The sequence below is a fragment of the Tursiops truncatus genome, chromosome 7, assembly GCF_011762595.2.
Source record: "Tursiops truncatus isolate mTurTru1 chromosome 7, mTurTru1.mat.Y, whole genome shotgun sequence".
NCBI classification, from domain to species: Eukaryota; Metazoa; Chordata; class Mammalia; order Artiodactyla; family Delphinidae; genus Tursiops; species Tursiops truncatus.
In genome coordinates this window covers 68,047,600-68,074,931 of record NC_047040.1, presented here as the reverse complement: position 1 = coordinate 68,074,931, position 27,332 = coordinate 68,047,600, and the positions used below count along the sequence as shown (strand labels likewise).

The 27,332-nt window shown below is 38.9% G+C and overlaps 1 long non-coding RNA gene across 1 annotated transcript in view; it reads left to right on the top strand.

Moving 5' to 3' along the window:
* The first annotated feature begins 19,741 nt into the window (after positions 1–19,741).
* Positions 19,742–27,332, top strand: part of LOC141279087 (uncharacterized) — a 38,845-nt gene continuing 31,254 nt past the window's right edge. The window contains exons 1-2 of the long non-coding RNA XR_012332841.1: positions 19,742–19,828; positions 20,974–21,026. This is a non-coding gene — a long non-coding RNA (uncharacterized lncRNA). The remainder of the gene's footprint in view (positions 19,829–20,973; positions 21,027–27,332) is intronic.

Sequence of the window (27,332 nt, the reverse complement as noted above, 5' to 3'; positions counted from 1 at the left end):
GTACCACATCTTCTTTACCCATTTGTCTCTTGATGGGCATTTAGGTTGCTTCCACGACCTAGCTATTGTAAATAGTGCTGCAATGAACACTGAGGTGCGTGTGTCTTTTTGAATTATGATTTTCTCTGGGTATATGCCCAGTAGTGGGATTGTTGGGTCATATGCTAGTTCTATTTTCAGTTTTTTAAGGAAACTCCATCCTGTTCTCCACAGTGGCTGTATCAATTTACACTCCCACCAACAGCGCAACAGGGTTCCCTTTTCTCCACACCCTCTCCAGCATTTGTAGATTGTCTGATGATGCCCATTTTAACTGGTGTGAGGTGATTCCTCATTGTAGTTTGGATTTGCATTTCTCTAATGATTAGTGATGTTGAGCATCCTTTCATGTGTTTGCTGGCAATCTGAATATCTTATTTGGAGAAATGTCTATTTAGAACTTCTGCCCATTTTTGGATTGGGTTGCTTGTTTTTTTGATAAGGAGCTGCATGAGCTGCTTGTATATTTTGGAGATTAATCCTTTGTCGGGTGCTTCATTTGCAAATATTTTCTCCCATTCTGAGGGTTGTCTTTTGGTCTTGTTTACGGTTTCCTTTGCTGTGCAAAAGCTTTGAAGTTTCATTAGGTCCCATTTGTTTATTTTTGTTTTTATTTCCATTTCTCTAGGAGGTGTGTCAAAAAGGATCTTGCTGTGATGTATGTCATAGAGTGTTCTGCCTATGTTTTCCTCCAAGTGTCTGGCCTTACATTTAGGCCTTTAATACATTTTAAGTTTATTTTTGTGTATGGTTTTAGGGAGTGTTCTTATTTCATTGTTTTACATGTAGCTGTCCAGTTTTCCCAGCACCACTTATTAAAGAGACTGTCTTTTCTCCACGTATATCCTTGCCTCCTTTGTCACAGATTAGTTGACTATAGGTGCATGTGTTTATCTCTGGGCTTTCTATCCTGTTCCATTGATCTATATATGTTTTTGTGCCAATACCATACTGTCTTGATTACTGTAGCTTTTTAGTATAGCCCGAAGTCAGGGAGTCTGATTCCTCCAGCTGTTTTTTTCCCTCAAGATTGCTATAGCTATACAGGGTCTTCTGTATCTCTATACAAATTTTAAGGTTTTTTGCTCTAGTTTTATAAAAAATGCCATTGGTAATTTGATAGGGATTGCACTGAATCTATAGATTGCTTTGGGTAGTATAGTCATTTTCACAATATTGATTATTCCAATCCAAGAACATGGTATATCTCTCCATCTGCTTGTGTCATCTTTAATTTCTTTCATCAGTGTCTTAGAATTTTCTGAGTACAGGTCTTTTACCTCCTTAGGTAGGTTTATTCCTAAGTATTTTATTCCTTTTGTTGCAATGGTGAATGGGATTGTTTCCTTAATTTCTCTTTCTGATATTTCCCTGTTAGTGTACAGGAATGCAAGACATTTTGGTACATTGATTTTGTATACTGACACATTACCAAATTCACTGATGAGCTCTAGTAGTTTTCTTGTGGCATTTTTAGGATTTTCTATGTATAGTATCACGTCATCTGAAGAGTGACAGTTTTACTTCTTCTTTTCCAATTTGGATTCCTTTCTTTTTTTTCTGATTGCCATGACTAGGACTTCCAATACTATATTAAATAATAGTGGTGAGAGTGGACATCCTTGTCATGTTCCTGATCTTAGAGGAAATGCTTTCAGTTTTTCACCATTGAGAATGATGTTTGCTGTGGGTTTGTCATATATGGCCTTTACTATGTTGAGGTAGGTTCCCTCTATGCCCACTTCCTGGAGAGTATTTATCATAAATTGGTGTTGAATTTTGTCAAAAGCTTTTTCTGCATCTATAGAGATGATCATATGGTTTATATTCTTCAGTTTGTTAATATGGTGTATCAAATTGATTCATGTGCGTATATTGAAGAATCCTTGCATCGCTGGGATAAATCCCACTTGATTATGGTGTATGATCCTTTTAATGTTGTTGGATTCTGTTTGCTAGTATTTTGTTGAGGATTTTTGCATCTATATTCATCAGTGATATTGGTCTGTAATTTTCTTTTTTTGTAGTATCTTTCTCTGGTTTTGGTATCAGGGTGATGGTGGGCTCATAGAATAAGTTTGGGAGTGTTCCTTCCTCTGCAATCTTTTGGAAGAGTTTGAGAAAGATGGGTGTTAGGTCTTCTCTAAATGTTTGATAGAATTCACCTGTGAAGTCATCTGGCCGTGGACTTCTGTTTGTTGGAAGATATTTAATCACAGTTTCAATTTCATTACTTGTGATTGGTCTGTTCATATTTTCTGTTTCTTCCCGGTTCAGTCTCGGAAGGTTATACATTTCTAAGAAATTGTCCATTTCTTCCAGGTTGTCCAATTTATTGGCATAGAGTTGCTTGTAGTAGTCTCTCAGGATGGTTTGTATTTCTGAGGTGTCTGTTGTAACTTCTCCTTTTTCATTTCTAATTTTATTGATTTGAGTCCTCTCCCTCTTTTTCTTGATGAGTCTAGCTAATGGTTTATCAATTTTGTTTATCTTATCAAAGAACCAGCTCTTAGTTTTATTGATCTTTGCGATTGTTTTCTTTGTTTCTATTTCATTTATTTCTGCTCTGATCTTTATGATTTCTTTCCTACTGCTAACTTTGGGTTTTGTTTTTTCTTCTTTCTCTAGTTCTTTTAGGAGTAAGGTTAGGTTGTTTATTTAAAGGTTTTCTTGTTTCTTGAGGTAGGATTGTGTTGCTATAAGCTTCCCTCTTATAACTGCTTTTGCCACATCCCATACGTTTTCGGATCATCATGTTTCCATTGTCATTTGCCTCTAGGTATTTTTCGATTTCCTCTTTGATTTCTTTAGTGATCTCTTGGTTATTTAGTAACATATTGTTTAGCCTCCACATGTTTGTGTTTTTTAGGGGTTTTTTCCCCTGTTATTGATTTCTAATCTCATAGTGTTGTGGTCAGAAAAGATGCTTGATATGATTTCAATTTTCTTAAATTTACTGAGGCTTGATTTGTGACCCAAGATGTGATCTCTCCTGGAGAATGTTCCGTGCACACTTGAGAAGAAAGTGTAGTCTGTTGTTTTTGGATGGAATGTCCTATAAATAGCAATTAAATCTATCTGGTCTACTGTGTCATTTAAAGCTTTTGTTTCCTTACTAATTTTCTGTTTGGATGATCTGTCCATTGGTGTAAGTGAGGTGTTAAAGTTCCCCACTATTATTTTGTTACTGTCGATTTCCTCTTTTACAGCTGTTAGCAGTTGCCTTATGTACTGAGGTGCTCCTATGTTGGGTGCATAAATATTTACAACTGTTTTACCTTCTTCTTGGATTGATCCCTTTATCATTATCTCTTGTCTCTTGTAACATTCTTCATTTTAAAGTCTATTTTATCTGATATGAGTATTGCTACTCCAGCCTTCTTTTGATTTCCATTTGCATTAAATATATTTTTCTATCCCCTCACTTTCAGTCTGTGTGTGTCCCTAGGTCTGAAGTGGGTCTCTTGTAGACAGCATATATACAGGTCTTGTTTTTGTATCCATCCAGTGAGCCTGTGTCTTTTGGTTGGAGCATTTAATCCATTGACGTTTAAGGTAATTATCAATATGTATATTCCTATGACCATTTTATTAATTGTTCTGGGTTTGTTTTTGTAGGTCCTTTTCTTCTCTTGTGTTTCCCACTTAAAGAAGTTCCTTTAGCATTTGTTGTAGAGCTGGTTTGGTGGTGCTGAATTCTCTTAGCTTTTGCTTGTCTCTAAAGCTTTTTATTTCTCTGTCGAATCTGAATGAGATCCTTGCTGGTAATCTTGGTTGTAGGTTCTTCCCTTTCATCACTTTAAATATACTGTGCCTCTCCTTTCTGGCTTGTAGAGTTTCTGCTGAGAAATCAGCTATTAACCTTATGGGTGTTCCCTTGTATGTTATTTGTCATTTTTCCCTTGCTGCTTTTAATAATTTTTCTTTGCCTTTAATTTTTGTCAGTTTCATTACTACGTGTCTCAGCTTGTTTCTCCTTGGGTTTATCCTGCTTGGGACTCTCTGTGCTTCCTGGACTTGGGTGGCTATTTCCTTTCCCATGTTAGGGAAGTTTACAACTATAGTCTCTTCAAATATTTTCTTGGGTCCTTCCTCTCTCTCTTCTCCTTCTGGGACCCCTATAATGTGAATGTTGTTAGGTTTAATGTTGTCCCAGAGGTCTCTTAGTATGTCTTCATTTCTTTTCATTCTTTTTTCTTTTTATTCTGTTCCTTGGCAGTGAATTCCACCATTCTGTCTTCCAGGTCACTTGTCCGTTCTTCTGCCTCAGTTATTCTGCTATTGATTCCTTCTAGTGTATTTTTCATTTCAGTTATTGTATTGTTCATCTCTGTTTGTTTGTTTTTTAATTCTTCTAGGTCTTTGTTAAACATTTCTTGCATCTTGTTGATCTTTGCGTCCATTCTTTTTCCAAGGTCCTGGATCATCTTCACTATCATTATTCTGAATTCTTTTTCTGGAAGGTTGCCTATCTCCACTTCATTTAATTCTTTTTCTGGGGTTTTATCTTGTTCCTTTATCTGGTACATAGTCTCTGCCTTTTCGTTTTGTCTATCATCCTGTGAATGTGGTTTTTGTTCCACAGGCTGCAGGACTGTAGTTCTTCTTGCTTCTTCTGTCTGTCTTCTGGTGGATGAGGATATTTAAGAGGCTTGTGGAAGCTTCCCGATGGGAGGGACTGGTGGTGGGTAGAGATGGGTGTTGCTCTGATGGGCAGAGCTCAGCAAAACTTTAATCTCCTTGTCTGCTGATGGGTGGGGCTGAGTTCACTCCCTGTTGGTTGTTTGGCCTTAGGCGACCCAGCACTGGAGGCTATAGGCTTTTTGATGGGGCTAATAGCGGACTCTGGGGGGCTCACGCCAAGGGGTACTTCCAAGAACTTCTGCTGCCAGTGTCCTTGTCCCCGCAGCGAGCCACAGGCACCCCCTGCCTCTGCAGAAGACCCTCCAACACAGGTAGGTCTGGTTCAGTCTCCTACGGGGTCATTGCTCCTTCCTCCTGGATCCTTATGGGCACTGTACTTTGTGTGTGCCCTCCAAGAGTGGAGTCTCTGTTTCCCCTAGTCCTGTTGAAGTCCTGCAATCAAATCCCGCTAGCCTTCAAAGTCTGATTCTCTGGGAATTCCTCCTCCTGTTGCCAGACCCCAGGTTGGGAAGCCTGATGTGGGGCTCAGAACCTTCACTCCAGTGGGTGGACTTCTGTGGTATAATTGTTCTCCAGTTTGTGAGTCACCCACCCAATGGTTATGGGATTTGATTTTGTGATTGCACCCCTCCTACCGTCTCACTGCAGCTTCTCCTTCGTCTTGGGATGTGGGGTATCTTTTTTGGTGAATTCCAGTGTCTTCCTGTTGATGATTGTTCAGCAGTTAGTTGTGATTCCAGTGCTCTTGCAAGTGAGAGTGAGTGCACGTCCTTCTACTCCGCCATCTTGAACCAATCTCTCTATGGATTTGTTTCTTGTCACAGTAACATCAAAGGAAAAGAAAAGCATGTTAACAGTCAGCACTTAAGGGTTGCTGAAGTGGCAGAAGGTTCAGTTCCTTTAAAACAATGACTCTCATTTTACGTTGTGTGATTGTAAGGTAAAATACTGTCTTACCTGAAAGAGGCTTTGTCTATAGCTGAAAGGAAATAGTGTGTCTATTCTTGAAAGTGAAATATGGATCTGCAATTTTATGAGAAAGTGTGTCATTAGTCATCGAATATATTCTGAGTATATTTTTAAAGTTATTTCTGTTCTGTCTTATAAAAGATATTATGGACTGTGCTCTCTACAGTTCTCTGTCTCTGTCTCTCTCTCTCTCACACACACACACATACACAGGCCAAAATAACGCTCTACACCTGGTATTCTGGTATCCAAACCTTGGTGATACTGAATCTGCAATGTGTTTGAAGAAGAGGTGTCACATTCTTCACACTGAATGGAAGACTGAATCAATCACTAGAATGTAGTTGGTCTAATAGGATTGTACTTATCAAAATACAATTCCATCAAGATGGATATTTGTAGAAAATAGATGTAACAAGACACTAAAACAACTGTTGCATAGTCAGTAGGCTGAAGTAGAAGAGGTAGAAGAAATGCTCTAAGGAGTCACCTGGAAAATAACATCCAGGAGGACATCCTGGATACCCAGGCCTTTACAATATGAATCTTCCTGAGCCAAATTTTCAAGCCAACATGGATAAAAGAAGAACAAAGAGTGACTATACCTGCAAGAAGGATCTGCAGTTATGAACGAAAATTTCTAAAGTGAGTCCAGATCTCAAGATCCATTGTGATCAAACCTATGAGCTTTCTGTTCTCAATCGCTGTCAATGCCATCCTATGTGATAAAAATTAGCAATGTGTGTCATCATATTTGACCAAATCATGATTAGTTTGAGGAAAATTACTAGCTAGTATAAAGAAAAATATAAAAACAAAATAAATTCAGAAATCTAAATAACAGGCATAGAAAAATATCTTTTTCAAATGGTTTGCTCCTCAAATGAATAAAAACAGACTTCCATATTTTCATTTGCAATGAAACAAGTTTGACTTCTGGCTTTAATCTATCTCCCACCAACTTAAGACTGTCTCATAAAACTAATGGATCCAGAGAGGCTCTACACAGGGTCCTGCTGTGGAACCCACTCTCATTCCTACTTGAACTCAATTCACTTCAATTTTTTCCACTGTACCTGCTTCTCCTTTTTCCTCTGTCACAAAAAATCACTGTACCAGCTGGCTGCCTCTCACCACATGTCTTAAGATGACCAACTCATACCACAAATCATATACTTATTTTTGACTCTTCACAAATGCCCAGGTAGTTTATGTCTTTGGATTTTGAGCATTTCCAGCACCAATCTGGTCTTCCCCACACTAAATTCCCCAATCATTGCTGAAATTTTTCATTATTGCCTCCCCAGCACAGGGCTTAACATCTGTCATAAGAGGTATACTCAATGTGTTTGTTCAATAAATGAATGGTTAACTCCTACCATAAAATGGTCTGCAATACGTATTTTTGTCTAATTCTAAAAAAAGGTTTTGTGTTGCATCTATTAGGTTAGCTTTCTCTCTGAGCCATCTAATTATAGATTAACTCTACTCTTTACTCAAGCTTAAAATCTTTAAAAGCATGTTCACACCTCTATACTGATTTACTATGCCCTCAAAGCTAAGAATTATCCCAATCTCAGGTCCTCTGTCTTTAATCCTGATGATCATAAAGTCCACAAGGAAAGCAACTGTACAAATGGCCTCTGTCTACCAGTCATTATGACATAAGATCTAAATGCAGGACTTGGGTCTTTTGGAAATTAATTTGTGAATTATCCAGTCTAAAGGTAGTATGTATGTGGTAGGTAATATGGTCAGAAGCTGTACTCATTGGCATGTAGAAAGCATTCCAGTGAACCAGATGTAGGTTTGAGGAGTCCACAATTGAAAAAGTTGGAAGAACTTTAAGGCACACAAGAACACAGCTGACAGTTCAGAGACATTAATACAAATACTCCATGAAAAAGAAAAGTCTTCTATTACCCTTCATTGATGTTTGTTCACATTGTATTTCATGCTGCACCAGAAATTAATATGTATCCCTTCATTTATTTTCTGCATGTTTACATATTTCACTTCACTGATGAGCTATTACAAACAACAGGTCTAAGTAGGAAACCCTGGTGAGTTTAGAGGCACAGAATTGCACAATTAAAGCAGAAAGATAATATGTGTGTGTCATACTCACTTACTGTAATGAATGTATCAATGACAGTTTTGAGGAGGCGTTATTGTTTCCTAAAACCAGCGCACTCCAACTATATGGACAGGAAAAATTCTTTGCTACTTTGTAGAAAACAGTATGTGCTGAAGCTAAGCTATACTGCAAGGCTAATGTTAATTGGCTTTTTAATGGCAAGATGGTTTGCAGCATACTGTAACACAAAAACTCTCTGCCTTGGTGGGATTTCTACTTCTAATCTTGATAGTTCTGGAACAGAGTCTTCGGCTTCTCCCTTTCCACCCCTACATACATACACACATACACACACACACACACACACACACACACACACACACAAATACACAGCCTAACATCCCCAATTTCCATAATCTTTTAAAATCAAAGCCTCAGGTCAAGGTAGTTCAATACCTGCAGAGAGAACTCTGAATGACGTTTAAGTCAACCTTGGAAATAGCCAGTCATTTCTTTGCTTAGAATGAATACCAAGCATGTCAATTTCACTTATTTTTAAGTAAAAATGCAGGCAATGGAAAGAGAAAAGGTTGATAATGGTTTTTGTTTTTTGCTGTTATTGCTGTTTCTTTTTTGGAGATTGTTTTGAGTTTTGGTTGTGTGTGATTTATTTATAACCTGATATATGGAGGCTAAAGTCTCCAACACCTAATACTTTGAGTTGATAAAATCCTGCTGACCCCTGATAGCACAGAAAATTCTACATCCTGAGAAGCCAATTTCTTGAACTGTTGAAGAAACTGACATTTTAATTCCTAATAATTAACTGTTTCCAAATACTAGTCTTAGTTACCCAAAAGAACTGTCAATTCTTTGAGCATAGGGCAAAATCTTATTTATTCATAGGAGAGACAGAGAAGGTAATAATTACAATATAATGTGATAGAACCTATAGCATACTGATAAAGAAGAGTCCAAAACAACTGTGCAGAGGGCTGCCTGGCAAGAACTGAGATCCTATATCAATGGATGCAGCCAGCTCATGTTGATCCCTAGGGAGGATGCTGAAGCAATAAGTAGCCGGATTTTAGTTTCTTTCTCCTCTCTCATGCCCTACTTGTGCTTACCAAGTGGCGGCTCAACCAGAAGCTGGAGAGCAAGAAAGCATTTGTGGTAGTCCATGCAGATCCACCTTCCAGAACACAAAGCAGGTGCTTAAGGGTGGAAAGTAGACCTTGAAATATAAATGAATAATAGCCAACACAGACATAGACTTGAGGGTGTAAGTTTAGTTTTGCACATAACAAGTGGCATGTGTTCATAGGATATTCCGATGGGGACAGAAATCCAGGATCTGGAGTTCAGGAGGAAGATCTGTGCTAAGCAAATGGATTTAGACCTATTAAACTACAAGTAGTTGAAACAGTGAGAGTAGATGTAATAACTAATGAAGGGTGAAAAAAAAAAAGAGCCAAAGGAAGAATCCTGAATAACTCCAACAAGGAAACAGTGCACAAATGATATAAAAGGCAGCACTGACTAGGTGAAAACAGAAAAAGAGGATCCAATTATCATGAAGTACTGGGAAGAAATGGTCAGAAGGGGTAAATGCAGTGCAGAGTTCACACAAAATAAGGATTGAAAATGCTCATTCAATTTAACAGTGAGATCACCGGTAATCTCAGCGAAAACAGTTTGACTGGAGAAGTGGGGATATAAGCCTACTGCAGTAGAAGAAACCTAGTGTCTTGGTGATCCATAGAAATTAGAGCCTAAAGCTCACTGCACCAATGGGAGGTGCAATCCCAAGGCAGCAAGACTGAGAAAAAAAGAATACGAAGCAGGCAAGAAAGAAAGCAAATATAAAGAGGTGCATTGCGAACAGTCTACAGATTTTTGAGAAATCCAGCCAGCTGCTTGGTGTCTGGATAAGCCATATGGAACCACCCACAGTGTGGAACAATCCAACAGAGGGGGAATAAAAGAGGAATTTACCTGCTGGATCTCCTCCTACCCAGCCCTCCATCTCCTGCCTCCCAGTTGTGCTACACAGCCCTTCAGGGCAGTCAATGCCACACAGCTCTGCATCTGAGTCCTAAGTGGTGGAAGAAGCCAGAGCCTTTGTGGATCCAGTCAGCTCAGATCTTGACACTGGAACAGCTGTGACTCTTTCCTGGGAAAGTGTGATCATGGCCAAGCCAGTGCCCAGTCCTTGTCCTGGGGGATTCCCAACAGACAATAGGTGAGGAGACAGCTTTGCATATGGGAGTTCTCCACTGAACAAGCAGCCAAGCACCTAGGAGGCAGCAGGGGCCAAACAAATCTGGAGAGGTACATAAGGTGAATGGAATACAGGTAGTACATGAAATCTGACAGGGCAGACAGCTGCTTCAGGAAAAGTGAGAAGAGAAGGGTAAAAGGTAAAGAGGACTCCAGGAAAGGAGTATGACATAGTGGGAAAAGCACAGAGTAGAGCCAGATTGCTTGAGTTTAAATCCTTGCTCAACCTCTCACTACCTGTGTGATCTTGAACAATTCATTTGACCTTTCTGTGTGCCTCAGTGTCTTTTTCCATAAAATGTAGAAATAATATCCAGTCCGTAAGGTTGTTATGAGTTACGATATATAAAACATTTAGAACTGTGTGTGTGTGTGTGTGTGTGTCTCCAGCACATACTGGGCATTATTTTAATGTTTGATAAGGATCAAAGGAAGATTCTTTTGTTTCACAGACACTTGAACATCTTTTCATGCTGAGGGAAAAAAAGAGAATTTTAAGGGAAACTGAACATACAGGACAGATAAGGAATTACTGATGGAGAAAGCTATCAGAAAGCATAGAGTTTCTTGGTTAAGTAAAGGGATTAGTGCATAATAGGCACTTACTGATTATATGCTTGTTGACTGATTAGAAGTAAATATTAGATCAAATAAAGTAATCACATATGATTTACGTAAGCAGTATTTGTAGTATTTACTAGTCTAACTTTTTAAATGTTACATAATAATGGAATTCCCTGTAGCCGTACACATAAAGGCCTGGAATAAATACTGTTTAATGAAAGAAGAATTGAAGTAATGATTGAATGAAAGTTAACATTTACTGCTCTGCCCATTCAGTTACTACCTTTTCCAGCCCAATCTGTCCTATAGGACCTTATGTCTTAACTTAATACAAAGGAAGGGAGGCAGAATATTCTGTGAGCTCAGACTCATCAGCCACTGGAGCCTGGAATTAATTTTATAGTATCTGATGAGCCTGCATTACACACTAAGCACTCACGTATCTATCATATTATATACAGCCTTTTGCTGGGGCTGCCATGTTCCCTAGTCTGTGTGCCTAGGCATCTGCCTTAAGTTCCCTGTTCAGAGCTCCAATTACCTTCCAGAATTAAACTTCAGCCCTAAACTTCAGCCCATGTATTTGAATCTTTGGTTTCCTTTCTATCTTCTGTCAGAGTAGGAAAGGCTGGACTCTGTCCCTTGACTCTATCCAGTGCCTTGGTTCCCTCTCCCAATGACTGACAAGGCCAAAACATGATGCTACTCCCAAATCAGCTGAGCATGTCCATTACCTTAGTTTCTTTCCAGCTGGATAATGGATGACACCAACCTGCACCATCTCAGGTTCACCAGGTTTTTTTGGAAATTGTACTAGACTGTTGTTTCCTCTCTCAAAAGCCAGAACTAAAATTGGATCATTTCTCCCAGCCCTTGATCTTTGCAGCTTCCTCTCCTAGCTTTCTTTTCTTCCCCACTCGCCTATTTTTGCAGTGGAGATTCCAACATACCTGATGATCAAGCCCACTGCAGGTAAAGCATGCCCACTCAAAGCATGATTTTGTGCTTTTCTCAAAGACAATGTGAAAATGTTAATTCGTCAACTCGTTCTTGTATACTTGCGTGTAGAAGTACTTAGTGTTTATGATCCTAAAAGGCACACAATGTAAAATTGTATATTAGCTTCAATGGGCTACATTGAACAATTCAATGGGCAACATTTTTAACACTCCACAATTTTTCCTCTAATATCAAGCTGAACACCAACCAAGTTCTCAAGTTTTTTCTGTGGACAGCCTTCTGATTCCAGAGGCAGTTTAATATATTGGAAAGTGCAAGGGCTTTGTAGTCAAACAGCCATGGGTTCAAATCCTATTTGTGAAGACTACTTTGTGTTACTTGGGGCAAGTTACTTGGTCTCTCTGAGCCTCACTTTCTTCACTGTAAAAAGAGGGTTGATAAATACCTGCCACAGAGGGTTGTTTGAGGGATAAATGAGATCACAGATCAAAAGCACTCGGTCCAGTGCCTGCACTCAGAGAAAGGTAATTCCCTCCCTTTTCTTTCCTTTCTCCTAATATGAACTAAAGATCAAACAGACTTCAGTATTACTCACACTCAGTTCTATTCCTGAAGACATCCTACAATTTTTATAAGCCACCCCAATATCAGAAATATGACTATCAAAACTTAATTGTCTGAGTTTTCTCCATGTGTAGACTAAGCAAATTCAAGCAATTCCATAAATTGGAAGCATTTTAAGGCATTTTTAAACAGAAGTTTATTTATTTACTTATTCTGCAGCCTCTGGTCATTTTGAGTGTGCAATCAGCCTTATTGTTATGGCACAGTTTTGCAGCTGTGAATACAAGGCATATATATATATATATATATATATATATGTAAGGTCCCTTTAAAACTGAGGGGTTTTATATTTGCTTTCTCCTGTATTGGGTATGTTTAATCCCTTCAACCGAAAACCTAAAACCTGAAAAATTTTTCTTGAATGCATCTAATGGTCAGGACCTTCTCTTACTACCAAAAAAATCATATGCATTTCTTTACATGATCATGGAACAAATGGATGTGTCCTGTACCTAGGAAACAGTGCATGAATCGATCCTCTTTGTGCATCAAGACAAACTACAGATCACTGTGTTTCCAGTGATGGTCTCAGATATCTCTTTATTAAATCTTGTGTCATCCAGGCTATCAAATCCATGATTCTATCTCCTAAATTTCACATTTGCTTTGGCCCATGTGGAAATTTGGTCCCAAAATTCTTTGAGATGCCACTTATTGATAAATGCAGTCTATATCCCCTTGGGCTCTTGTAACTATTTGAACAGAGCATGATGTAAATGACTGGCAGCTTTCATTTCTCAATTATTTTGGAACATTTGCTCTTGAAACCCAGCCACCATTCTGTGAGGAAGCCCAAGGTGTCTCATAAGATGTCAAGATGCAGAGGAACCAAAAGCCAGAATCAACTTGCCAGCCATGTAAACAAACCATCTTAGAAGCAGGTCTCTCCTCATCTGAGCTTCCCCAGCTGTCCCTGCAGAGCCCTGCCAAAATTTTAGATTCATGCACACAATAAATGATTACTGTTCTTTTACAACACTAAGTTTTGGAGTCCTTTGTTATATTAGAATAGATAACTGGAACAATCCCCAGAAGTTAGACTTTCCATTGAGAGGAGTTTAGATAATATTTGGAATGTAATCAATGGGCTATAATCATTTATCTTTAGAAGGAAAATGCCTTAAATTGTCTACATAGTTTCTATCTCTTCACTTCTCCCCTCTGCCATTAACTCTCTGATATCCTCTACTACCTTTCCCTTTTAATCTTACATTCTTGGTATAGTGGTCTCTTCATAGCTCCTCATATATACAAAACATGCACACAACTCAAGAACTTTGCATGACTGTCCCTCTAAATCCTCTTCGCCCAGACACCCTCTCAGATCATCTCCTTCAAATCTCAGCTCAAATGTATCTCAATGAGAACTACACTATTTAAATTGCAAATTCACTTCTACCAGAGGACTCATTATCTCTTCTATCCTGCTATAATTTTCTTCATAACATTCATTAACTTACTTATTATTTATTTCTCCATCAGTAGAATGTAAGATCAATAAGGACAGGGATTTTTTTTTTAACATCTTTATTGGAGTATAATTGCTTTACAATGCTGTGTTAGTTTCTGCTGTATAAGAAAGTGAATCAGCTGTATGTATACAAATATCCCCATATCCCCTCCCTCTTGCACCTCCCTCCCACCCTCCCTATCCCACCCCTCTAGGTGGTCACAAAGCACCAAGCTGATCTCAGGACATGGATTTTTGAGTTTGGATTTTGGGTTTTTTTTCCTTTTTAGTTCACCAGTGTATTCCCAACAACATGGTATTTGGTGTTCAATAAATATTTAATGATTGGGACTTCCCTGGTGACACAGTGGTTAAGAATTCACCTGCCAATGCAGGGGACACAGGTTCGATCCCTGGTCCAGAAAGGTCCCACATGCCTCGAAGCAACTAAGCCCATGCGCCACAACCACTGAAGCCCACACGCCTAGAGCCCATGCTCTGCAACAAGAGAAGCCACCGCAACAAGCAGCCCACGCACCGCAAGGAAGAGTAGCCCCCGCTCGCCGCAACTAGAGAAAGCCCATGCACAGCAACAAAGACCCAATGCAGTCAAAAATAAATTAATAATTAATTTTAAAAAACTCCATGGAGCTAAAACATAATTTAAAAGAAAATATTTAATGAATGAATAGGGAATACAGAGAGATCAGCTACTGCTAAATGACAAATGTAGCAATCAGCTCTTGGTAAGGAGTATAATATGCTCCTTTCTTTCTAGGTGAGAGATGAAATAATCAGAGCTCAGTGGGGAAGGATGGGTGGAAAGAAACACAAAAAATAGCAGATCCTAAGTTTGATGGAGGTATCTAGAGGTGTGCAGCCTGGCGGCCAACCCATAGAGTCACCACAGTACAAAATAATTCCTGCCTGCAGTAAAAGGCACAGAACTTTAGTGGAGTGTGAGATAGAGGAGACTATGCCTGTATAGAAGTGGGTAATGAGGCTGTTGTGATGCTGAGTCCCTAACGCATTCTGAGAGACCTCCACAATTTGTCAATTTAGAACGTGACATAGTTGGAATTAATCAGTATGTATTCTTTGGTGTCTGGCTTCACTCACTCAGCATCATTTTCCATGTCATTCATGTTGTTATAGGTACCTATAGTTCGTTCACTTTTCATGGCTTGGTATTTCATCACATTATTATATCGTAATTTATTTATTCTTCCATTCATAAACACTTGCATTATTTCAAGTTTTGCTCTTTTATAAACACCACTGCTAAGAACATTCCTGTACATGTATCCTGGTACACATAAGCTTTTGGTACTTCAGGGAAGGTACCAGAAGCACAACAGCTGGGTCACAGGAATGAAGATCATCAAGTTCACTGATAATATCAACTTCTTCCAAAATGGTTGCACCAATTTTTTATCACCATCAGCAGTGTATGGGAGTTTTTGTTGCTCCATATACTCATGAACCCTTGTTTGGAGTTGATTTTTTTAAGTATTTTTTTCTTCTCCCTCCCTCCCTTTCTCCCTCTCTTTCTTTTTTGGTTTTTGAAGAGCACTTTTACATTCTTTTGTAGTAGAATTTATAAAGCTTTTCCTCTGTGGTAACTGTTTTCATGTCTTACATAAGAAACCCTTACCTACCCACAAATGAAGAAGATCTTATATGATCTCCTAAAACCTTTTTTTGGTTTTACCTTTCACATTTTGGTCTCTAATCCATGCTAATTAATGTCTGAGTATGAGTCCAAGATCTAATTTCATTTTTTTCCAAATAGATACCCAATTGTTTCAGCTCCATTTTACGTACAGTTTTTATCAACTGTTCTGCCACGTCACCTTTATCATAAATCAAATGTCCATTTATAAGTCATTTCTGAATTCTGTTCCGCTCTTAGAATTGTGAAACCCAATGATATATCTAACCCTGCAATAAAACCGCATTGTCTTAATTCCTATAGCTTTATAGTAAGTCCTGACATTTAATAGACTATATACTCTTATCCAAGATCAGCTACTTAAGGGCCCACTGAAACATAAAAGTGCGGGGCTTCTTGTTCAAAAGTTATTAAGAACTTGAAGATGATGACAGCAGAGTGTTAAAAGCATAAGGCCCTTCTAAATGCAGGACTCTGGGCAACTGCACAGGTCACGTGCCCATGAAACCGGTACAGCTTAAATGTCAGTGCTCATGAATAAAGTTTTATTGGAACCAAGCCCTGACCATTCCTTAATATATCATCCATGGCCTCATTTGTGTCACAATAGCAGAGCTGAGTAGTTGCAAAGAAGTCTGTGTGACCCTCAAGTCTAAAATATTTACTATCTGGCCCTTTAAGAAAAGTTTGCCAACCCCAGCTTAAAATTTCAAATATAGCTTTAGAGGAATAGGGAAGAATTTATGGAGGAAGTAGAAGTTGGGTTGTGCCCTGAATGATGAGCAGTATCTGATATGTTAAGATTGAGGGAAAATACCTCTTAGACATGGAGAAAGCATGAAAAATTTGTAGTATCAGGAATAAATGTACTGAAATCAGTCCAGTGAGGAGAATGACCTACTAACACAGAGTATGCACTTTGGGAAATACTAGAGGATAAGACTGTAGAATGAGGATGCATCCAGAAAACTCTGGAAAATAGGGTCTAATTTTTAAAGAACTTTTCCAAGAGCAAGCAGACCATATTTAAGGATATTTTATTGTAAGACATTTATATAAGACATAATTTTTGTCTTGAAAGATAAACTGAGACATGGTAAAAACTGAGGATGGAATGAAATCTTAGTACCCCTATTCCACATTATAAATCACAATTTTGGCTTAGATTATGGTTTTCATTAGTGTTACCTGGCATCTAAGATACAGTCAGCCCTCTGTATCCATGGGTTTTGCAACCACAGATTCAACAACTACGGATAGGAAGGCTGACTGCATTCATTGTACTACACCACTTTACATAAGGGACGTGAGCAGCCCTGAATTTTGGTATCCACGGGGGCTCCTGGAACCAATCCCCTGTGGATACCAAGGGAAAACTGTAATCTCAAACACACACATACACACATTTCTATATAACCTATCATATGACTCTCCCTATTCATATTCATCAGTATGAACCCAGAATAACTACTTAACAATTTTCTTACCTCAGGTCAAGTGCCCCTAAATGAAACAGTTACCCCTACCCATGAGTCTTCTTATATGGCCCCTTTTGAAGGTCTTAAGCTACACTGCTTACCTCTCAACTACAGGCAGGCAGAAGGATAGTGATCACATGTCAACTTTATTGGACAGTTTGCCTGTACTCCTCACAGGGTTTGAGGTCCTCTGACACAAACTAAGCCACTCTATTCTGTTTATCGACACACTGGCTCAGGCAGGACGCTACTCTTATTCTGTACCAAAGCTGTCCAAAGACCAAACCATAAAGTAGGAAAACCTGTATTTGGCACTATCTCAGCATCCTTTATGCTTCTCTCTCATAATGTGACAACTAGGCTTTTCTCAGCACTCACAGTCTAGGTTCTCTGCCTAGTAAAATAAATTTATTTTTTATCTTCTTCCCACCTATATCAGTCTCCTCTAAGATGTTAATGACTGATGGTAAATTAATGTGTTAGGTACTGGGGGGAAATCTAAATTTTAACAGGGGATTTCTAAAAAAGCATTGATTTAAAATTAAAAAAAAGAACAAATAAACTTTAATAGGAAATTTCACACAATGCAGTTGAAATGATACTTGCAAGCAGAGTTCTTTCTATCAGTCTTCAAAAAAAAAAATCAGGCCATGTACCAACTGTCATCCCCTCTTACTTTATATAACAGCCTACCTAGCAGTCAACGTGCATTGTCTATCTAGAAGTACAGCTATTGCCTAAGGAACCCCTCTGGAGCTTAGGGGCTTTGAGGCTGAGTGGGCTCCTGAGACCAATCTGGAAGTCACACTACTTAGGCTATTAAAGTAACCCTCCATGTACTATAATATACTGTTCACTCAAAAAGGAATATTTATAGGGTTTGTAGAAACCTCTAGGCTCCATAAAATAATAGATTTGCATGCAGTACCCAGTTCAAACTAAATTCTCTCTCACTTCACAGGAGAAATTCACTTGCTGAAAATCATTTATTTGGCTTAGGAGTTTAATTATTCATTTGGTTCTGAGCTGCACAAGGAAAGCAGCAAAGGCTCAGCTGAGCAAGACAGACTCTGAACAAGGAAAGAGCCCACACAACTGTTTCTAGGTCTTTTCATAAGACCGAATGCCAGCAAAGAACCTGCTGTAATTCATGGTGTGGGGCCCATGTGAAAGACTGAAGATCTCGCTAGTATTTTATCATGAATAGCTGTTGTCCATGAATTCAAATTCTTGAAACAGGAGGGAGAAGAGAAGGAGGAACTTTTTTTTTTTCCATTGTGCTAGGTGCTTTAAAAAAAATCATGAAGAAGGTATAGCCACAGGTATGACCAATTTAAAGATGAGGAAACTCTAAGAGAGTTTAGAGAAGCTTAGAGAAGCTAAGACACTGGGCCAAGGACACATGACTAACTCTACCATATGTGTTTCCTGGCTTCTCTTGACTTATTGAAGGGCTCTGTTCACTTCTTTGGGCTTCTGGTTCAGGCTGCCAAATAGTAATGCTTTGGAATGCTTAGCCGAGTAGCAGTTGATAGACATCATAGAATCAGCTCAAACATACAAAAGAGGAAAATAAAATCATGTATTATGATGTTAGTTATTAATCTAAGCAGTCTCTCTAAAATAAGACCTGCCATTTCCATAAACTGATCTCAAGCTCTAATATCCACATACCATTTTTAAAAATAAAGTTAACTACCATTAAAGTAGATATTGGGAGACTTCTAGGTGCCAGATAGCATACTTTTGTCTTTAATCTTTCCAACAACAAATTAGGGAGCCCCATTTTACAGATGAGTAAACTGGCCAAATTACCTGCCTACTAGTAAATGGGAAAATGGGAATTTGAATCTAGGTCTCTCTGTCTCCTTTGCCCAGTATTTACCACTGCACCAAGCCCTAGGGTATAATATTGCACCATCTTTATTTCAAAGTCCATGGAAGTTTAGAAGTTAAATACTAGCAGATATTTACCCACAAGAGGGTGAGTCAAACATCTCTGTGCACCCATTCTATGTCATTATCAGTGGAAATGCACATGTTTAACTCTTCCTGTATATCCAAATGTGCAACCACCCTCATCAACGAACACCCGAAACTTCAGCCTGTCTAGATGCCCACCAGCAGTCCAAAGACTTGCACCTAAAAATGATTCTGCTAGTTTCCTGGAGTTATAAGACCCAGTTCCTTATATCTGCTCCCTCATCTTAACTCTTGAATCCTGAGTCCTTTCTGCATTAACCTTAGCAAGGTGCCTTGAGGCTGAAAGGGTCATTCTATCAGGGCTCTTTAATCCAATGGGACATATAACAGATGTATCCCTTTAAATAGCATCTATATGCTGATGACTCTCACATTTATACTTCAACTTCAGCCCTATCCTGAGTTCCAGATTTATAATATTAACCGCCTCCACAATATCTCCACTTGGACATGCACTAGGCATCTCGACATAATATGGCCAATACAGAACTCTTGATTCCATACAAGGTCTCCATCTAAATACATTTTCAAGCCCTTTCCAGTCCTTCCATAGTTCAATAAATGGAGACTAGAGAAGTACCACTCTCCACCAGCTGATCAGGTCAAAAATCTAGAAGCCATTCTTGATTTCTCTCTTTTCCTACCATCCCATATCCAATCCATCAATATTGTACCTACCACTTCTTACCAACACTGCTCCTAGAACTAAATTCCAAGCCATCATCATCAACAGCCTGAACTACAGAACTGTTCCTAATGGGTCCCTCTAACTCCACCCTTGTACCCTACAACTCATTCCCTACACAGCACTTTGTAAAATATAAAGCAAATTATGTTACTCCCATGCTTAAATACCTCTCATGGATTTCCATTATGTATACAATAAAACAGAAGCATGTGACACTGTCTATGAGGTCATAAGTGATCTTGGTCCCACCCACTTCTCCAACCTTATCTCCCTATAATTTCCACATTCTTTTGCTCTCTTGAAAAGTCCAAATGTGTTCTTCTCTCAGTGCCTTCTTACATGCCATTCCCCTGTTCGAAGCACCTGCCCTCCTTAAAGAGACCTTCTCTTGCTTCCTCAGGTAAAGCACCCCTTCACCTCTGTCGCTCCCCACCACTTTACCCTGTTTTATCTGACTGAAAGCACTTATTAGTAAACAGACTTAGCTTCTTTTTTCATTTATGTGTTTATCTATCTTCCCCATCGCCCCTATTAGAATATATGTTCCTTGAGAACAGGGGCGACGTGACTCTTGTTCTCTGCTGGATTTCCTGTGCCTAGAACTGTGTCTGGCACATGGAAGGCACTCAGCAGGTAACTGTTTACTGACTCCTGGACGGCTCATTCCAGAAAAAGAGATATCAGACTCTAATCTAGAGAAACACTGGGAGAAGGAACGCAAAGATGAGAGGCTGCTACTTGCCTAGACTTCAAGTGAAGAATGTATGCTTCAGGTTCCACTGGTATCAAAGGTCAGGATTCTTTCTCACAACTAGCACAAATAGAGTAAGAGTCAGTGACTGCTCTATTTTCCCAAGTAATAGTTCCTAAGAAGTATCAGCCCAGATAATCAATTTATTGAGTAGTCCCTCTAGATTTTGATAGAATTAGGCCTCTGTCACCATTTCATGGGAGAGAAGTCCTCTCAGAAGAAGTAATCTTAATTATGAAGCCATATCCAGTCCCACTAAAGATGTCTAATGAGTTCCTAGGATTGCTGCCTGGGTCAGCAACCACTGTTCCTGAATGCCAAGTGAATTCTCTGACTCCTGAAACTTGTGGGTGAGATATCGGAGATTACCCTAAACAACCCACTAGAATATGAAGCAGTCCTTAGGTCTTTCATGGTCATTCCTGCAAGCAGCTACCACCAGTGTAAGACCCGGCTCCTGAAGACACTCACCTCCCTAGCATCTCTGCTAGATGCTCCACACCTGCCTGTGAGGATCCCAGAGGAACACAGTAACCATGGTGGCTTCCCTGCTGAGGGTCAGGCAAGCGGTACAAAACCTGTAATTGAAGAAACTATTCCATTTCTGCAGAATTAGAGACAGTTTTACCTCTAATCTACTTTCATACATTATTTTGTTAATTATATGATTTATGGTTTTCAGTAGAAAGCAGAACAGCATTGTTGGAAAAGCAGTAGGGTATCTGACAACTGTGTGATCTTGGTCAAGTCATCCAACCCTCAGTTCTGTAACCAACTCTGCTTCTTGTTTATAGTGACACTAAATGCTAGTCCCAGCTTTGCCTGAACGATGGGCCTCGCGTGCTCCGTAAGTACTAATTTGATGATGATTATCACCTCCCAGCCAAAAGTCTTGGTTTCTGTTACTGTGAAGTTATTAATATTTGGTACCAGATGGTATTTTCAAAATAACTTGGATAAATTGCTATTGAAATGCTAATGACTGTCAAGTTTATTCTAAAGGACCAATTCATAACAGCGTAACTCAGGGTAAAACCAGAAGACAGCTGAAGCACGCTGAGGGAAGTGAACAAGAACAAAAATCTCACAGCCTAACATATAAGCAACTGAGCAGCTTAACTGTTACCATTTATATACAAGAAAGTACAATGAGGATTTTAACAATACATACACACACACACACACACACACCTATATTTTTTTGGCCATGCCACATGGCTTGTGGCATTTTAGTTCCCCAACCAGGGATCAAACCCAGGTCCTTGGCAGTGAGAGTGCAGAGCCCTAACCACTGGACCACCAGGGAATTCCGCCAATAAGACATATTTTTTAAAATACCAGTTCCTGATTATTAATTTTAAAAGTGAATATTTCTGTGGGAAAAAAACTACTATTAATGAAAATATTGTAATATAGTACCACTTCAAGTTTGGTCCTCAGACCACCACAACAGCATCATCTGAGAGCTTGTTAAAAATGCAAATTTGGGGTCCCCAATCCAGACCTTCTTAATCAAAATACCTGGGTTGGCCGAGTAGTTTTAACTCTGACGAGTTCTCCAGATGATTCTTACACACACTAAAATTCCAGAAGCACTGTTAATGGACCAGCATCCTGATAACACTGGGATCTCAAACTCAAAGGCTTATGGAGGCAAAGCCAGTAATAAATGAGTGACTCAGCCCAGTTTGGACTTGTGAACTGGAAAGCTCGGTTCCCATTTAAAGGAAAAAGCTGCCATGCATCTTTGGCTGATGTTATCTGGAAATGTGAGTCCATCACTGTCAAATTTTCCAATATTTCAAGGGAGGCCACAAATCTAAAATTTCAAGTAAAAACTGTGCATTCCGGGGCTTCCCTGGTGGCGCAGTGGTTGAGAGTCCACCTGCCAATGCAGGGGACACGGGTTCGTGCCCCGGTCCGGGAAGATCTCACATGCCGCGGAGCAGCTAGGCCCGTGAGCCATGGCCGCTGAGCCTGCGCGTCCGGAGGCTGTGCTCCGCAACGGGAGAGGCCACAACAGTGAGAGGCCCGCGTAACGCAAAAAAAAAAAAAAAAAAAAAAAACCTGTGCATTCTAAAATGCTATCAAATAATGAAAAATTTTCAACAATACTCAGGTAGAACAAAAGCTCTGGTCACAGTGTGTGTGGGATATTTGAAGAATAGCCCAGGAGTCAGTGTGGGTATTTCATGTGAGACAAACAGGAGATGAAGCAGGGAGAAGTAGAAGATAAAATTGGAGAGATAAAGACCAGAAGGTATAAAGCCTTGAAGGCAAGAAAGGATTTGGATTTTTCTCTGATGAAATGGGAAGCCATTGGAGGGCTTTGAACAGACCTAAATGATATAATCTGATTTGTATTTAAAAGAATTTCTCTCATTACTGTTTTTTAATGGCAAAGCCAGGACACATCCAGCATCTCATTGCAATAATACCCATAGCTATACTCATGAAAAATTCAATTAGTTGGTGTTATATAGAGACCTCGGTACTAGTTCTGCACAGAAACCAGTAATACAGGGGGTTCCTGGCAACTGTCTCTCTAGTTTGTCATGAGCACCTCCAATGATGCCCTGAAATATTTGAGGCAGCCAATTCTATTTTCGGACTCCTCTAATCCTTGGAACTAAACCTGAGTCTCCTTTCCTTTTGCCTATCCACGTGTCCAATGTTGCTCTAGAATTCAGATCTAGGAAAAGTAAATCCATCTTCCATATGATAATGCTCCATTTTTCACTCAGATTCATTCAACTTTTCCAATTTAATATGGTTTCATGTTTCCTCTCAAAGTTCCTTTTAAAGTGAATGCCAAATTTCAAGGACAAATGCCCGGTGAAGTCAGGCCATCACAGAGTGAACCAGAACTTAGGACATTGTGGTTCTTGGCTCATCATGCCATGCACTCCTATAGCGTTTGTTGTTAAATCAAATTCTTAAGTATTCTTCTTTTCCAAAATCCAGAAATTGTACAGTAGATTTTTCTGATGCAAGTGTAGGATTCTACATTTATTCCAGCTACATTTAATCTTGATACAGCAATGTTGCCAGCTATAAATTCATTTTTATGTGACTGCTGCCCAAAATATTTGTATTCTTCTTAGTTTTGCAATATCTACAATTCAGATAAGCATGCCATTTGTGTCTTCAAGTCATTCATATAATGTTGAATAAGACAAAGGCCACTGACAGGTTTGGGAAATCCTCTAACCTCATGAAGGCACACTACTGTCCTACAGCCATGACAGACATTAATTATCTACTATGGCAATCTTCTCTACAGAACTTGGGTCTGGTTTTAAAGTCCTAAACACAGCACTCTTGGTAGCCACTAAACAATGATATTTAGCACTTGAGATGGCAATAATTTGAAGTCCTGAGCTCAGAACAAAGCACAGTGACATGCTTCAGATTCACATCTATCATATTTGCTGTGGCATGCTATTAAACTTACTTTGCATTGTGCACTGTTAAGTCTTGTCAAGTTCAAAAGTACTAAAAAATAATCAACTTTTAAAGTTTCACAAAACATGTTCTGTTTGTCTGATTGCTAAAATTTTTAAAATGGAGACTCATTAACCCTCACCTGGACCAAGTTTAAACTGATGTCATTTCCTCAGGCTGTCTCCCTCTCAAATCCATTCTCTACATCACCAGCAATTATCTACTTTGACCCATCATCCATTTCATTCAATAAACACATTCTGTGTTTATCCTGTGTGTCAGATATAGTAGTAGATTCTGGATTACAAATGTGAGAAAAACACAGCCCTATTTTCAGGGGCCTCACAACCTAGAGGGAGACAGACACACATAAACTGTTCATTACAATGCAACATGGGATAAACCATGATTTTTTTAAATGTCCAGTGTGGTAGCAAGACCATCTAATCAAGCACAAATGAGACAGAGTTCATAAAGAGCTCCTTGGAGGTACTGAGTTTGGCCTTATGAGTGGAGTTAAATTCGGTGGACATGGGAAGACTGAAAAAAGCATAAAGACAAGATAAGGTAAGAAAACAGTAAGGACTATACTGGGCATATACCCAGGGAAAACCATAATTTACAAAGACACATGCACCCCAATGTTCACTGCAGCACTACTTACAATAGTCAGGTCATGGAAGCAACCTAAATGCCCATCAACAGACGAATGAATAAAGAAAATGTGGTACATATATACAATGGAATATTACTCAGCCATAAAAATGAACGAAATTGAGTCATTTGTAGAGACATGGATGGACCCAGAGACTGTCATACAGAGTGAAGTAAGACAGAAAGAGAAAAACAAATATCGTATATTAACACATATATGTGGAATCTAGAAAAATGGTACAGGTGAACCAGTTTGCAAGGCAGAAATTGAGATACAGATGTAAAGAACAAACGTATGGACACCAAGAGGGGAAAGCGGGGTGGGGGTGGGTGGTGGTGGTGGGATGAACTGGGAGATTGGGATTGACATGTGTACACCAATATGTATAAAATAAATAACTAATAAGAACCTGCTGTATAATAAAAAAATAAAATTCAAAAAAAGAAAACAATAAGGACTGGTAAGACAGCCTGAAAAAGTATTAAGGGATAAATTTTGATAGGCCTGGGTCAGAAATGGAAAGTCTGGATGAGTACCTTGAACTATTTCCATTAGGTTATGAGAAGCAGTTGAAAGGATTTAATCAAGGAATGACATGATCAGGTCTGAATTTCAAATGACTCACTGAAAACAATGTTGTAAATATAACGAATAAGGCAAGACTAGAAACAAGGAAACTGACTTGAAGATCATTTCAGTAGTCCAGAGAAAAGATGACTGTCTGATATAAGACAGCAGAGGTATAGGGGTAAAGAAATAGAAAGATTAGAAAAAAATATAGAAGTATATATAAACATAAAGTAATAAAACTTCAGTGATTTGATATGGAGAAGCAAACACAGAAGCATTAAGAATAGGTGTTTCTGTTTGAGCAACTTGGATGAATGGTATGGTCATCAACTGAGAAAGAGAACAGAGAAAAGAGTTAGGAACAAATTAGAGCATGTTTAATTTAAGATGTGTGGGGACATCCCAAGTGGATATGTCTTACTAATAAGACTTTTTAGTCTGAAGTGTGAGGAGAGGACAGGGCTAGAGATTATGCGGTTAGTTCTTCCCCATGGCCTTTAGGATAATGTCAGGCCTAATCTGTCATTCCAAGACTCCTCTTAACTCTACATACCTACAATTACAGATACTATGCTCCTAATCACGTCAACACGTTTTATTCCACAGCCTTGCATCTTACATCTACACTAGAACTGCTTTTCCCTTTAAACTCCTGTACACATACGTATCAGACATAGTGTGAGGTAATGGTCTAAGTTCATCTATTTTGCATATGGATATTAAATTTTCCTAGAACCATTTCTTGAAAAGATCTTAACTTTCCTATTAAATTGCAGTGTCAATACTGTTGACAATCAATGGACCATAAATGTAAAGGTTTATCTCTGATCTTTCAATTCTGTTCCACTGTCTCATTGATCTTATAGCAATACCACACTGCCTTGATTACTACAGTTTTAGAATAAGGTTAGAAATTAGATAATATATAAGGCTTCCAGCTTTGTCTTTCTTCATCAAAATTGTTTTGGCTATCCTAGGTCCTCTGAGTTTCCACATAAATTTTAGAATCAGCTTGTCAACTTCTAAAAATGACAACAAAGTTGTTCATTATATTCCCTTACAATCCTTTTAATGTCTAAGGTTGGTGAATATATTCACTCTTTCTTTTCTGATTTAGCTAATTTGGGGTTTTTTTTTTGCTTTGTCAGTCTACCTAAAGGTTTACCAATTTTGTTGAACTCTTCAAAGAACTTTTTTTTTTTTTCTTTTGGCCATGCCACGCAGTACCCCAGATTTCAGTTCTCCAACCACGTATTGAACCCATGCCCCCTGCAGGGGAAGCACGAAGTCAACCACACAAAGAACCAACTTTTAATTTCACTGATTTTCTCTATTATTTTTCTTTTTTTTAATTGATTTCAATCTGATCTTTATTATTTTCTGTTCAATTTACTCTTCTTTTTCTATATCATAAGGTGGAAGCTTACGTTATTGATTTAAGGCCTTTCTTATTTAACAATATAGACATTTCAAACCGTAATTTTCCTCTAAGCACTGCTTTACCTGTATTCATACACTGTGATATGCTATGTTTCCATTTTTATTCAACATGTTTTCTAAATTTTCTTCTGATTTCTTCTTTGGTCCATGGATTATTTAGGAATGGGTTGCTTACTTTCCAAATATTTAGAATTTTCCTAAAAATTCTTTTTGTTGATGATTTCTTATTTAATTTCGTTATGGTCAGAAAACATACTTTGAATGAAGTCTATCTTTTAAAATATACCAAAAAATTGGGACTTCCCTGGTGGCGCAGTGGTTAAGAACCCACCTGCCAAGGCAGGGGACACAGGTTCACGCCCTTGTCTGGGAAGATACCACATGATGCGAAACAACTAAGCCCATGCACCACAACTACTGAGCCTGTGCTCTACAGCCCGCAAGCCACAACTACTGAGCCCATGTGCCACAACTACTGAAGCCCGTGCACCCCAACGAAGAGTAGCCCCCACTCGCTTCAACTAGATAAAGCCCACGGGCAGCAATGAAGACCCAACACAGCCAAAAAATAAAAATAAAATTTAAAAGTAACAAATAAGGACTTCCCTGGTGGCACAGCGGTTGAGAGTCCACCTGCCGATGCAGGGGACATGGGTTCATGCCCCGGTCCGGGAAGATCCCACATGCCGCAGAGCGGCTGGGCCCGTGAGCCATGGCCACTAAGCCTGTGCGTCCGGAGCCTGTGCTCCACAACGGGAGAGGCCACAACAGTGAGAGGCCCGCATACCACAAAAAAAAATAATAATAATAAAATAACAAATAAATAAATAAAATATACTGAAAAAACTTTTATGGTCCAGTATATGGTCTATCCTGGAAAAAGTCCTGTGCGCATTTGAAAAAAATATGTATTCTGCTATGCTGAATGAAGTGTTCTAAAACTGTCAGGTCAGTTAGGTAGACAGAAGTGTTCAAGTCTTCTATATCCTTGCTGATTTTCTGTCTAGTTGCTCTACAATTTTTTGAGAGTAGCTGAAGAATTTA